The sequence below is a fragment of the Capsicum annuum genome, chromosome 1 (genome assembly GCF_002878395.1).
Source record: "Capsicum annuum cultivar UCD-10X-F1 chromosome 1, UCD10Xv1.1, whole genome shotgun sequence".
Lineage (NCBI taxonomy): Eukaryota > Viridiplantae > Streptophyta > Magnoliopsida > Solanales > Solanaceae > Capsicum > Capsicum annuum.
This window is the reverse complement of record NC_061111.1, coordinates 187,121,930-187,136,517: the sequence shown is the minus strand read 5'-3', so window position 1 is coordinate 187,136,517 and position 14,588 is coordinate 187,121,930.

Sequence of the window (14,588 nt, the reverse complement as noted above, 5' to 3'; positions counted from 1 at the left end):
TAGCTTTGACTTCCTTGAGAATTTTGAGTAATTTGAACATTTTGAGGTTGAATTAATGCTTCAACATCTACTTCTTGTATTATCATGTCATTTGATTCAAAATCAACTATGTGATTATGTAAAATACACGATGCTAATACCACATCCACTTGTGTCTTAAAGTCCCAAAAGAGTTCATTTTCAATCACGCTAAATCGTCTCTTAAGAATACCAAAGGCACGTTCAACTGAGGATCTCAATGATGCATGAAGAAGATTGAATAGTTTTTTTCGTTTTGGGGAGGACAATCACTATACTCTTGCAAGTGATAGCGTATTCCATGATAAGGAGGAATAAATCTCTTACAAAGTCCATATTCCGCATCTACAAGATAGTATTTATCTACAAAGTTAAACTAAAGTTAATTAATAGACATTGTTCACCTACTTTTCCTATAAACTACTTCATATTGAATAAGATACCTTGTGGGATTTGGAGACCATGTGGTCTTTCCAACACATCATTTAATATGCGAGAATCATGTGTAGATCCTTCCCAACCAGCAAGCACATACGTGAACTTTAAATTAAATTTGATGGTAGCTAATACATTTTGTGTTGTTGTGTCTTTTCGGCCACGAAATCTATTTTGTTGTTCAATAGGAATAGATGCAAGCACATGTGTTCCATCGATTGCTCCTACACGATCCTATATACAACTTAGATTAATACGATGTAGTATTTTACATAAAATAACTTAAAAAATGAAATATTAGTATGTTACTTACGATAAATCAGGGATAATATCGATAATTGTTCATTATCTCCAGTTGGATGTTTTCATCCGGTGATTTTATAACGATTGGATAGAGCTTTAAAATTGTTTGAAGTACAGTGTGGAAGCATCGATGAATAGACTCGATTGATCTATAAAAATGTGATCCAATCTTTCAAAACCATTCATTAAAATCAACAATCTCTAAAAATATCAATACTTGTTCTTAAACAGACATATTTTTGGTTGAACATAACAAACTATTTCTTCTAAGAGCATTGCATAGTTCATAAAACACATGCTTACTCATTCTTATCTGACCTACACAATGAAAATCACTTCTATTCAAAATACTATTCATGTAGAATTCTCTTTCTTGATCTTTATTAATATAAGGTTCTTAGGAATGCTACTTTGATGTTCGTAGGTAACAATTATTGAAACTCCGGTAGCTAAAATAGATGTGGTTGCAGCTCTGATTATTGCATCATCTTCATCTTGGTCAGTCGAATTCATCTGTTGTACTGACCAATGTAATTTTATTTACTATATAATATAGGAAAAACATACAATTATGGAAGTCATAAGATACTCATATAATTTAAGTCTACTGCTAATCGCTCAATTAGCTCACAATAACTTATCAATTTCCATTGAAAGTTAAACCCATATTTCAATTTTCAAACAAAATTGAACTCAAATAAAAGTTGATAACTAGTTTACCAGATAATTTATGTTTAAGTAGGGTTCTCATTTTATCCAAATATGATTTATGGAACCATAATTTGTCAAGAACATACAAATGAACCGTTGGGATCTTCATTCAGCCAATGTTTTACCTCAGTTGGCTAACACCAGACTTCAGCACGTACAAGTAACAAACTAGAAATTTTAAATATATTTTCAAATAGCAGAAAATTCAATACGTTCACATTACAACATTCAAGTCATTTAAAAGGTAGTCCAGTTGAATCCTTATGTAAAATATACAACATTCATCTCTGGTGCACGATTTTGCTTTTTCGTTGATAGTAAACAGACATGAAGAATTCGTTAAGATCTTAAACTAATTAGACCTGCAAAGAACACTTGGGTGATTTACCATTGAAAATATATACAGATACAATCACCTTCCAATAATATGTAGGCTGTAGCTCACAAATTAGCCAGCATAACATCAACTTTAGTATTATAATCTTTTTTCTTTAATTTTTTTTCCTGGTAAGTCAAGACGGAAGTGTGCTTCAAACTCAAGTTCAACAAATCTTTTTTTTTCCTTTTTAGGAGGATCAATTACGTTACTACTTACCCTCCAACGTGACTCAAATCGCCAACCTACTAGCTAATAGTGGAGGTGCTTAAGCAAGCTTCAAATCAGGGTGATTTAGCTAATAAATTTCAGCAGTCCAAGCTGTCTTTGACTACACTATCCACTTATCATTTCAAAACTCCTTCCAGCTAATTTGTCATCAAGACATATACATCTATAATTTCTTAAAACTAAATTATTTCTTTTTACATATATTTTTTTTCTGCACTTAGCCAAATAAATGATGCAACCACCACCTTTGCTAATCAAGTTGATAGCTCACTTTGACATCATAAAAGAATAATCTCCTTTACCATCATAATCGGCTGCTAATGCTACTACTCTAAATGACTGCAGTATCTTCAGCTTATTTGAAAATCAAACCCAATTTTTAATTTTAAAATAAAAATAAACTCAAATCATAAACCCAAACACGCAAAAGAGAAAAAATTGAAGAAATTTTTAACCAAAATCGTAGAAGAAGTTAATTATGAAACATACCTTAAGATTCTTGCAAAAATTGCAATGGCGAGAAGAGAGATGAAAATCTTAAAATTGGAAAGCAGTGACTGTGAAGTACGCTTCTGAAATTTGGGACAAGGAAAGTTGAGTGTTATTGGGCGTAGGGGCAGAGGGGCAGGGGTGGGGGGATAATTTGCGCCACAATTTTTTTTCCTAGAAAATGATTTTTCTTGCCCCATTAGGGAAGTCATTATCTATCAAATGGAGGAAAATAAGTTACTTTAGAAATTATTTTTCCAACATTTTATTACAACCAAACAAGAAAAAATAGGAAAACATTTTTCATCATACCAAACACACCCTAAGAGTGTGTTTGGTAGGATGGAAAATATTTTTTAAATTTTTTTATATTTAATTGATTTAAATATTTTTAAAAATATTTTTAAAATTAATTTATTTTTCTCAAATCTAAGGAAAATGACTTTTCTTCAAAAAAAAATAAGAAAAATATTTTTCAAAACTTTCTTTCAATATCACTCTCAAGTTGAAATGTTCATGAAACTCTCAAAATAACTCATCACTAACCCGATAGTCAATCCCCTACCACCTCATCCCCTTTCAAAAAAACATATTTAATTTTTTAAAATAACATATTTTTTTAAAAAAAATTACCCCATTCCCTACCTTAATCCCCACACTCTACGAGCCCTCATTCCCCTTCTCTCAAAACAAATATTTATTTTAAAAAAAAAATTCAAACTTTTTTCTTGCTCCATCCTCTGCCTAATCCTCCCTACCCTTACCGTCTCCCTTCCCCTTCCCTCCAAAAAAAGAAAATTTTTAATTTTTTTTTTTAAAATCAACTTTTTTCTTACCCCACTCTCACACCTAACCCTATCCCTCCCCCTCCCCAAAAAAAAATTATTTTAATTTTTTTTCAAAAAAAAATTATGGCGTATAACTTTTTTCTTATACAACCTTACCATCACCTTCCCCTTCCCCCTCCCCCCATACCCTAATTCCCTTCCTCTTCCCCCTCCCCACCAAAAAAAATAATTTTTTAATCTATTTCTTAAAAAAGTTTTAAAATCTTTTTCTTACTCCGCCCTTGTTATCCTATTAGTTCTAATATTTTTCTGTTAAATATATATAAATACTTTTAAAAAATATTTTCCTACTTGCATAACGAACACAAGATTATAAGTCAGAAACAATTTAGTATACTAGAAAATATTTCCTCATTCATGTTGAACACACCTTAAAAAAAGTATTTTTTTAGGTCAAAAATTATTTTTATAAAAAATATTTTCTATTTTTAGCTAAACACTAAAATGTACTTTCTGAAAAATATTTTTTCATTCACCAACCAAATATTAAAAGATATTTTTCACTCACCAACCAAACATAAGAAAATAAGTAAGAAACCAACTTCTTTTTCATGAAAATATTTTCTAGGAAAATTCCATGAAAAATATTTTCCTTCATACTGTAACGCCCCGAGTCTGTATCCCGGTCACATGGTGCTTACGATCCCAAAGGACCATAAGCTAACCCATGACTGGTACTTGCTGTGAGCATTGAATAATGATACTGAAATGATGCAGAAGTATAACTGAAATGTCATAAGATTCTCAAACACTGAAAACAAATACGAATAGTAATACTGAAAAGAAAAACTGAACATCTGTCTGAAATAGTCTAGCCTGAAAGCCTCTAACTGTCTGAATAGGGAGTTTATGAGATAAGTCCCTAACTAACTCCGACTACTGATCATACTGAATAACTGAAATATTGGAACAATAACTCTATCCTCAAAATATTAGAACTCACCACTAAAATTGTTGTTGATAACCTAAACTGCTAAGTACGGTCTGGAGCCCGTGCGTTTGAACCTATGATATGAGACATCATAGCGTAAAAGAAAAAGTATGTGCCGGTACTTTGAATGTACTGGTATGCTAAGTGAGGTAAGCTAATATACATGGGCTTATATGCATGAGATGATAATTGAATGAGAGTACATGGATAACTGAGACTACTGTAAATAATGAGTATGCAATTCTGTGCATATAAGTACATATACTATATCTGAGATCATACTGAAACTAAATACAGAGTTTTGATAACTGAGTGACTGATATCTGAGATTACTGATAACTGAGTTACTGATAACTAGGTGACTGTCTGACAGTCCTGATCCTGTAGAACTGAACTGAGTTCTATACTGAGTCTAAAACTAAAGCGATAATTGTGGGAGTGTTCATCTAACCGACATACTCCAATTATAAACTGAGTTGGGGTCCAACCTGTAACCCCAGTTGGAAGGGTGTTAGCACCTTGCTCTGGCAGGAAAACTCATGAATTATATATGTATGGTTGCATCAACCCTAGTCTTGCAGGAGTACGTCTTACCCTACACTGGCTACGTAGTTCTATAATGCAGGAACTGCTACTAAAGGTCAACCCCTCTGCTAGCAGGAATGCCCTCAGCCCTGGGTTCGCTCAGTGCTGAATCCTACTCCCAACTGAATGGACACTGAAATTATCACTAGAATGTACTAGGATTGACTGAACTGTTATTTATCGTATTGACTAACTAACTGGACTGAGTTCACTGAATTCTGTAACTGACTGAGTACTACTGTTCGTGACATTACTAAGATTATTTTGAGTTACTGTAGTTCTAGTTAAACAACTAGATTTTTGGATATTGAATAGCCCCGGGATTCGATAGCATCAATACTAATAAAACATAGCAATACTTGAAAACATGGCAATAGTCAATTATTCACATCGCAATCACTTAGACATTTTATCAAACACTTGAAAGTCATGAGCTTGTACATGAATAGGGACACATGCCAACAAGTCATAAATACACTATTCAATCCATAAGGACATTCTATCCAACAATTTCAATACATAGTTTTAGCATGGAAGTAGTTTAAACATGTAGTAATAGCATGAGTTTATTACTAGGATCACCCAAGGATCACAATGCACAATTTATTCTCTTAGGCATTTTATCAAACACTTAGAAGGCATAACCGTACACTTGGGCATGAACAACATACTAGTGCATCATGACTACAACAATCATTTCATAATTTAAGGGTTTTTGACATGGGAATTGCATCAATCAAATACATGCTATTTTATATTCATGAAACTTGTAATTAAATCTTAAATTAAAAACCCAACATCAATACATGCATGAACACAATCCAATTCAAACATGTAAGTCTTGAATTCAATGAACTTGTAGTTTAAAAAGGGCTCTTGAACTCCAAGGGTGAAAGAAAATCCAAGGATGAACATCTAACATACCTTGATTATTAATTCTCTAAAAGTTGTTGGTGATTTCTTGAGCCTAGGACTTCAAATTGAATGACTCAGCTTTGTTGTTGAGAAAAATTGAGATTAAAGAATGAGTTTTGCCCTTAGGTTGGCTTAATCTCGTGTTTTTAGGGCTGAAATAAAGTGAGAAAATGACTTATTTATCCCCCTGAATGCGGAATTAAAAGAGCAGAAATCATACCCAGCGACGCGTTGGGTGACGCATCGCGTTGATGGTCGACGTGATAGCCAACGCGATGCGTCGATATCACGTTGGCTTAGTTGAATTTTCACTGAAGGCTGATGACAAAATTCTAGTCGACGTGATGGGAGAAGCGACACGTCGAGATCGCGTTGATCCACTATTTTGGACTCTCAAACATGTCTCAAATGACGTTCGAAAAATCCGAAACTCGTCCGAGAACACCTATTGACATCCCTGATCATGAATCAACCTAAGAATCGACATTTTAAGATCGTAAGGGTCGAAGATAAAGTCATTGGTTTATTGAGGCCAAAAATGAGACTATGTGTCAATACTTAACTGAAATTTTCTAAGTCTGAGACCTCTTTTCCTGCTATATAGGACTGGGTTAAACTAGGACTTTTACGGGGTCTTACGCATACCAAACACACCCTAAATCGACAGAAAGTTAACTCTTAAACGAGCCATGAATTGAGTCATTAATGAGCCACGAATTGAGTCATTAACTTATAGTTGATTCCTATTACTTCTTCCGTTCACTTTTACTTATCATATTTTTATTTGACATATTTATTAAAAAACTAATTATTAATATGACTATTTTATTATGTCATTTCTATTTATTGATATTTAGCATTGTGTCTTGAAAATATTAATTTGAAAAATATACAATTAATGTTAAAATAGAATTCAAAAATTATTTTTTTCATATATCAAAAATGACGATAAAAATAAAAATCTATTTTATAAATAAATGACAAACTACAAGTGACAAGTGAATTCTTTTGTAAGAAAAACACTCAAATTTCAAATTATCCCTAATATTTTGCTATTAAAATTATGCGACAGTACCAAAAAGAGCACAGGCACAGTTGAAAATCAGTATTTTTAAAGTTGGAGGCACAAGGGGAGTCGTTTTATCTCGTATGAGGCGAGGCTTATAAGCTCTACGAATTGTTTAATTTTTATTATCTTATCAATTAATATAATTAAAAATAAATATCTTTTGAAAGAGATAAATCACTAAAACAAAGTAAAACTACATCAAAATTATAATAATAAAAAAATAAGTAAAGTATGTATTTAAAACTGCTTCACAAAAAAATGAAACCAAAGACACATAATATGACTAATAAATAAAGTCAAATTTCATATAATAAATTATTATATGTCCTCAAAGACACAAGTCTGCATAAAAAAATAGTACATAATTAATCAACTCTCACCTTCTCGTTACTACATCAATATATTAGCGCATCCATATATCATATATTATATTTTAAAAGAGAGCAAAAAATGTAAATAACTTAAAAGTTTGTCACTGTGCAACTTGAAAAGAACTAAAAGAAAAGAAAGGAACTAGAAAGGCAAAAGTTAACCCAATACCTTCTTGAGTAGCAGTGTCGTTGACATTCACCGACGAATACGTTTGAAAATGCAACTTTTAAGTTTACTCTATTTTTAATTTGAGTATTTAAATGTTTTTAATCATATATTTTAATATTACGTTTAAATTAGAAATTTAATAAAAGAAATTATTTTACTTTGTAAATTTTTTAAGTATAATTTAATTTACACCTCACGCTTAAATAAATGCTTAGATTCATTTTTCAATACTTTTATTTTTACACAATACCTCGAGACGTTATTGACTACGTTCTATTCCTTGGGCAAGCCTCGCGACAGGCCCCGTTTGCCTTTGCATACACTGATGAAAACCCAAAGTTCAAGCCATCTGAAAATGTCTTCTAGTCAAGTGGACACGTTTTCTTATCTTATGGGAATTAATAATTGACACTACTATAAGATTAAAATAATGTGAGAATACCAAAAATGAAAATAAATTAGTACTCTTTTTATTTAAAAAAAAATGACCTACTTTTTTTTAGTTCGTTTTAAAAAAATAATTTATTTATTTTTATAATAATTTAATTTCAATTTTTTATATAATATATTTAGGATCATAAGATTAAAGGATATTTTGATACAGTTGATACAATTTTAATTTAAGTTCACATAATTTAAAATTTCTTTTTATTTTTTAAATTTTATATCAAAATAAAGTAGGTCATTTTTTTTTAAACTACGGTAGTACAAGATATGGTAGAATTTTGGGATAACGTGATAGGGATGCGTGGGGTATGGGAGACAAAAGGACAGGCGCCGGCGTAATTGGCAAATGGGAAGGCAATGAGTGAAACAAAAGTTTTAGAAGCAACTGTTTCTTGGCATTTACACAAAACAAGTATGGTTGGTTGACAGTTGTTGCACGTTGGTGATGCTTTATTGGTTGATCTACCATTGGGAGATGATCCTTTTCAATGTTCATGAACTATACCATGATACGGACTACTGTGTCTCCTGAAATGGGCAGGTTCCAATTTGATTCATTTGAATAGTTACGTGGTTAAGTTGGTGAAAGTGACCGGGATTAAATTATGAAAATAATCTTTTATAGGAATTAGTTTACCATATGTATCATGAGTTTAATTATTTAAAATTAAATAATTTTATCTATTATAAAATTTTTAATAAAATATAAAAAAAGTTTTATATTACTTATCAAAGTTTATTCATACTTTAATATAATAATATAAATATAAATATATATTTTTGTATAAACACATATATATTTTATCATAAAAAATTTCAAGTAGTTGATGGATCATCACTTTTACGTTTTTCATGCAATTCCTTTTTCTCTTATTACCAAAGACTAGGAGAAATGTATTAATTTGTACCATATTTGTGGTACGATATTTTTTGTATATTTAAAATCTTTCTTTATTTTTAAAGTCAAATCCTTTCAAAATCATTGTTTACATTCTTATTACGTACTTAAACTTTTTAAAATTTAGTGCTTCTTAAATTTTTCTTATTCTAAATTTTCTATTTAATTCTAGATTTTCAAATCTTCTTAAAATCAAATTTAATTGATTTAGAATTCTTAAACTAATAAAAAAATATTAGTTTTCATTAATTCGGATGACTTCTAATCAAGAAAAGTTTTACTATAAATATATGTAATTAATTTTTAACTCTTAAATATTAGAAAAATAGTGAAAAGACGATTTTATCTAAATCAAAGACTTTTAATAAAGGACAAAATATTCAAACAACATTTCTAACATCATTCACACTTTTATAGATATAGGTTATAAATATAGATGTAAAGTAAGCTATATGCAATAAATTCTTGTGATTTGGTTCTTTTTCAAACTTCATGCATATCGAGAGGCCTTTTTTTGAATAGTTTAAGTATTGTAAGGTCCATAAAGTTTACTCCCTTCATCTTAGTTGTTTATCTTCTTTTTAAACGTCTTTTAAGAAACAGAGAATACTCACAAAAATATCTGAAGTTTGACCGAATTATCAGTTCAGCATACTGAACTTTGCGGGGGTCCTATTACCCCCCAAACTTTTTTTCGTATTTTAATGGCATATATTTGTCACTTGGCCCATTGCGTGTAAGACACGCATATGAGTGCGTGAAAAGTGTTAAAAACGTTATAAACTCTTTTTTTTTGCCAAACAGCCCCTTAATTTTATAATTATTTAAAGTTTTATATTTTTTATTTTTTATTTTATTTTTTTTCTTCTCTCTTCTCTCTTCTTTCTTTTTTCTTCTTTCTTTCTTTTCTTCAACAATGGTTGCTCCATTGCTGAATTGAAATTAAATTCTTGAAGATTCCGTTTCAGTTTCCATTTTGAAAGATTAATGGAACTCGCTAATTGAAACTCAATGGAAGATTCGGAAGACTCAAACTGGGAAATTCGCTAATTGAATCTTTCGAGTTTCATTAATGGAAATTGAATCTTTTGAGTTTTATTAACGAAAGATTAAATAGCTTCATATATGTACAGTCTGTCTCTTTGTCTTCATACATGAAATTAAATTTTTTGAATCTTCTGAATTCCATTAATGGAAATGGAATCTTCCATTGAGTTTTCAATTAGCGAGTTCCATTCAATTAGCGAGTTTCATTAAATCTTTCATTAATGAAACTCGCTAATTGAATCTTCCGAGTTTCAATGAAAAACTAATGGAAGATTCCATTCAGTTATTTGAAAAAACTTTCTTCATAAACTCAATGAAATTCAAAGTTTGAAACTAAAAATTGAATTTGAAAACTTTTGGAGTGATAAGAATGGACTTGAAATTTGAAATTGACTCAATGAAATTATTTGAAATATTTAATATGGATGTAATGGTGAAAAAATGTTGAAAAGTGATAAAATGGACAAGAAACAGCACGTGTACCACAATTCCCACCGTAAAAATTGGATATAACGTTTTGGAGAGGATTAATTTCACTTTAAAAAAGTCTGGAGAGGGGGGGGGGGGGGGGAATTAGTTCTAATTAAAAAAGTATAGGGGGTAATAGGACCCCCGCAAAATTTAATATATTCCACTGAAAATTTGGTTAAAGTTTAAGTATTTTCGTGGGTATTATCCCTTTAAGAAATCATAAATAAAAATAATAATTTTATTAATTTACTCTCTTCGTTCAATAATATTTTTCTACCATTAACTTGACACATATGTTAAGAAGTAATAAATAATAGACATAATTTTACTATATACATCATCATTTAAGTGTAATAAATGAAATGTCTTGAGAAATTTCATTGAGCGATGAATAATATTTAATACCAAGGGTTAATGGGTAAAAAAGGTAAATTATTCATTGATTTTTTAAATTGGATAAATATTATTTGACATCTTTTTTAAGTATAGTGGACAAGTAAAGATCGACGAAGGAAGTATCTCTTAAAATAAATTAGAACTTTAGAAACTTGTTTAAACTTTTAAAATAAGTAATTTTAAAGATAAAAAGAAAAAAAAGGTTAATAAACAAGTACCTCCCCACCCGTCCCCCACCCCTTAAACTATACCCGAAGTTGCTATGACACATCTAAAATTTACGGGGATAATATTACCCCCTCCCTAAACTAATTTTTCTATATTTTTGTGCTTCTTTTGTGCTAACATGACACGATTGCCAAGTTAGCAGTAAAGGGCAAAAAATATTCTGCTACTTGAATCCACGTCAGCAAAAATGAGCACAAAATACAAAAAAATAAGTTTAGGGGATAATAGGACACCCGTAAAGTTTAGGTGTGTCATAACAACTTTGAATATTGTTTAGGGAGGTCCTTGTGCCTTATCTCAAAAATTATCTTAATTTTATAAATGGATAAATAATTTGGGATAACTATTTTCAGTAATGTAAAAGTTGAAAAATCTAATACAAAACTCAATAAAGTAAAAATTGAAAACACTAATACGAAATGTCAGAATAAAGCGTTAGGCATTGTATTTCACTTAGGTTACTCACAGTAGTTATCAAGTTTGGTTCCCTATTCAAAATTACTTTATATTATTTATGAGTTGGTCGAATGGTTGGCACGGTCCTCGAAGCATTCGAAAGTGATTTATATGAGTTTGAGGTTTTGAGTAGCCTTTTTAATATAGTTGATTTTGATCAATATTTTGAGATCCGAACATCGAATGATGACTCCGTTAATTTCATTTGATCCAATATATTGATTTTGGGTTAGTAGTGTGGTTGGTTTAGATTTCGAGGCTCTATTATGATTTTTGAGTGTTTAAGGGAAAAACTAATTTATTTGGCCTAAAGGGGTTCTCCAAGTGAAACTTATTGATACTAACTTTTTTCGGTAAATTTGATAGTTCCATTGAGTTTGAAACATCAAAGTTAGACTAGCAGCATTATTGATTTATTTTTGCGGGGCCTCGAATGAATCCAGAGGATCCGTTCAGAGAGATTTGTGGCCTTAACCCATTGCTAGTGCAGGCCAGAGGCCTTCTTCGCATTCGCAGCCATGCTGTCACATTTGCAGACATGGAATTTATTCTCCCTCGCAAATACGATGGTGGGACCGCATTCACAAAGAGCAACCTAGTCTGGCTCGAGTTTTCCCTTCAACATGTTCGCAATCGATCCACCACATGTTCAGTTGGTCTAGGTTAGTAATCATTGTGAATGCAAGGTTTGGCCTCATTTACGAAGAAGATATTGTTCACCCGAACAATATGTAAACCCCCCTTTCACGATTTAACTTCATTTTTATTATTTTTGAACTTGGAAAACATGATTTTGTGAGAATCTATGAGGATTTTTCATTAAATTTAATTTGAGTAAGTTTCTAACCTAATTTTTATCAATTGCCCATTGATTATATTGCAAAAATATCTTCAAACTTTGGATTCTAAATTTGAATATGTTAAAGTAAAAAGGAGTATTTTGATGATTTCTAAACCAATTTCAACTCTATTTTTAATATAAAAATTCAGATTTATAGCCTTTAAATAATTGGTAATATGATTGTTTATTATAATTTTAATTTTAACCTTTTAATTTCCAAGTCGACTTCTAAAGTGATTTTGGATTCTAAATTAAAGTATGCCATATAGATATCAATAGAATCCTAATTACGTGTAGAAATCATTTTGATAGATTGAGAGATTTTGAAGTTGCTCAGAAGGTAAAAGTTTCTTATTAAAGGGTTTAGGCTCATGTTTTTTGTTTTCAAGGTAGTTTATGAATTAACTTTCTTCGGATCGGGCTGGGTAGATAACCATTCATGTAAAGTATGTTATGGGTGGGGAAATTTATCATTATCTTTATCTTTTGGTATTATTATTTCTATCGTATTGCCCGTATGGGGGTTTGTGTGAACCTTATTATTTATTTGGGAGATTATTATCATTAAGATGCTCGACGGGCGTTGGTGTTTCTTGTTCAAGCATTAATTATTCTTTATTATTATTGTGATACTTGTGTGGGGGCTTAGATTGATATCATTGATGTCTTATATGAATCTTTACTATTCTGTTGCCATGAAAGGGCTTATATCATGACTTATTGATATTTGAGTGATTTGAGTTCATTCATGCATTATTGAGATGATCATGTGTGTTGTTGATTTTGCTATAATCATCCATACTCATTCATCACTCATTTTCATAGAACTACTATTGTTATAGAGCTTGGTTTGCTTTGTGAAAGAAAACGTACTATTTTATAAAATGCCTTAGTCGAGGGAAGTGTTGGCGAGGTTGATTGATGAGATTTAGATTTGTATAGGAATTGTGAACCCTCATGGGTTATCTCTTGGAAACTTAGGCTCAGAGGATATATACGAGGTGAATATTTGAGCATTGCATATATACCATATTATTGTGTTGTACTAATTTCATCTCTTTTATATGAATAATATTGTGAATTAGACTTCCCTATGTGCGGTGTTGATATTATTATAATTTTGTTCAGATTGTATTATTATACTGTTAGGAGTTGTACAAGTTGATCCGTTGGAACTTTCTATTTGCAGAACAGAAGTATTACTCGTAGTTTATTTTACTTGTTTAGTTGTCTATTTTGCTTGGTCGATCTATAATATCTACCGAGTGCTAGTGGACCGTATTCTCTCCTACTTTTCTATATCACTTTGGTGTAGATCCTAGTTTTAGTGCAACCCATGGATCGTGATTTCATGTAGCTTTCAGATTCCAAGTTAGGGTGGCTCTCCATCCAAAGCCTATTCTCGGCTTCATATATTTCACTTATTTCTTTTTTTTTTTAATTTCAGAGACAAGTGTAGTGCATTCGCATCTTATGCTAGTTTGGAGTTGCTCTTACTCATGACACTGTATCTTTGGGGATTTGACTTGTATTATTTAGATATTTATCTATGTTATCATACTTGCTTGACTTTATTCTAAATTTTTATGTTTTACTTATTATTTACCTTTATTCATTAGCTATTCTCTTTGTAATTGGGTTTATCTACCAAGATTGGGTTGGGGTCGGGGTCGGTACCATCATAACTCCAAATTTTGGATCGTGACTAATTGGTATCAGAGCGCTAAATTTATAGTCTCATGAGTAAAAAGCAAAATGTCTAACAAAATCTTGTGGATTGATATGTTGACATCCATATGTATCTCCGAGAGGCTAAGAGATGTTTTTAAGAAAATTCTCTAATTTGATTTCTTATCATACGCATTGCTCATACTTAGTAACTACTAAAAAAACTGAAAAACCGACCACAAAAAACCAACCACACATTGTGGTTGGAAAAAATCGGCCACTAATGGTCGATTTTTTAGTTTTTTTTTTAATTTTTTTAAAAAGAAACGACCACATGTGGTCGCTTTTATATTTTAAAAAATCAAAATAATTATTTCAATAATTTTTATATTAATTATTATTTATTTTACAAATAAAAATTAAAGAAAAATAACAAAACTGACCACTTGTGGTGGTTTTTTTAAAAAAATATTTTTAAAAACCGACCACTTGTGATCGATTTTTAATTTTAAAAAAATACTTTTAATTGGTCGGTTTTTTAATTAAAATAAAAAAATAATTTAAAAAAAAACGACCACTAGTGGTCAGTTTTTGAACTAAAAAAAAATTAAAAGTAAATAATTTTTAGTAACCAATAATTATATATATGTAATCAAATATATATATATATATATATATATATATT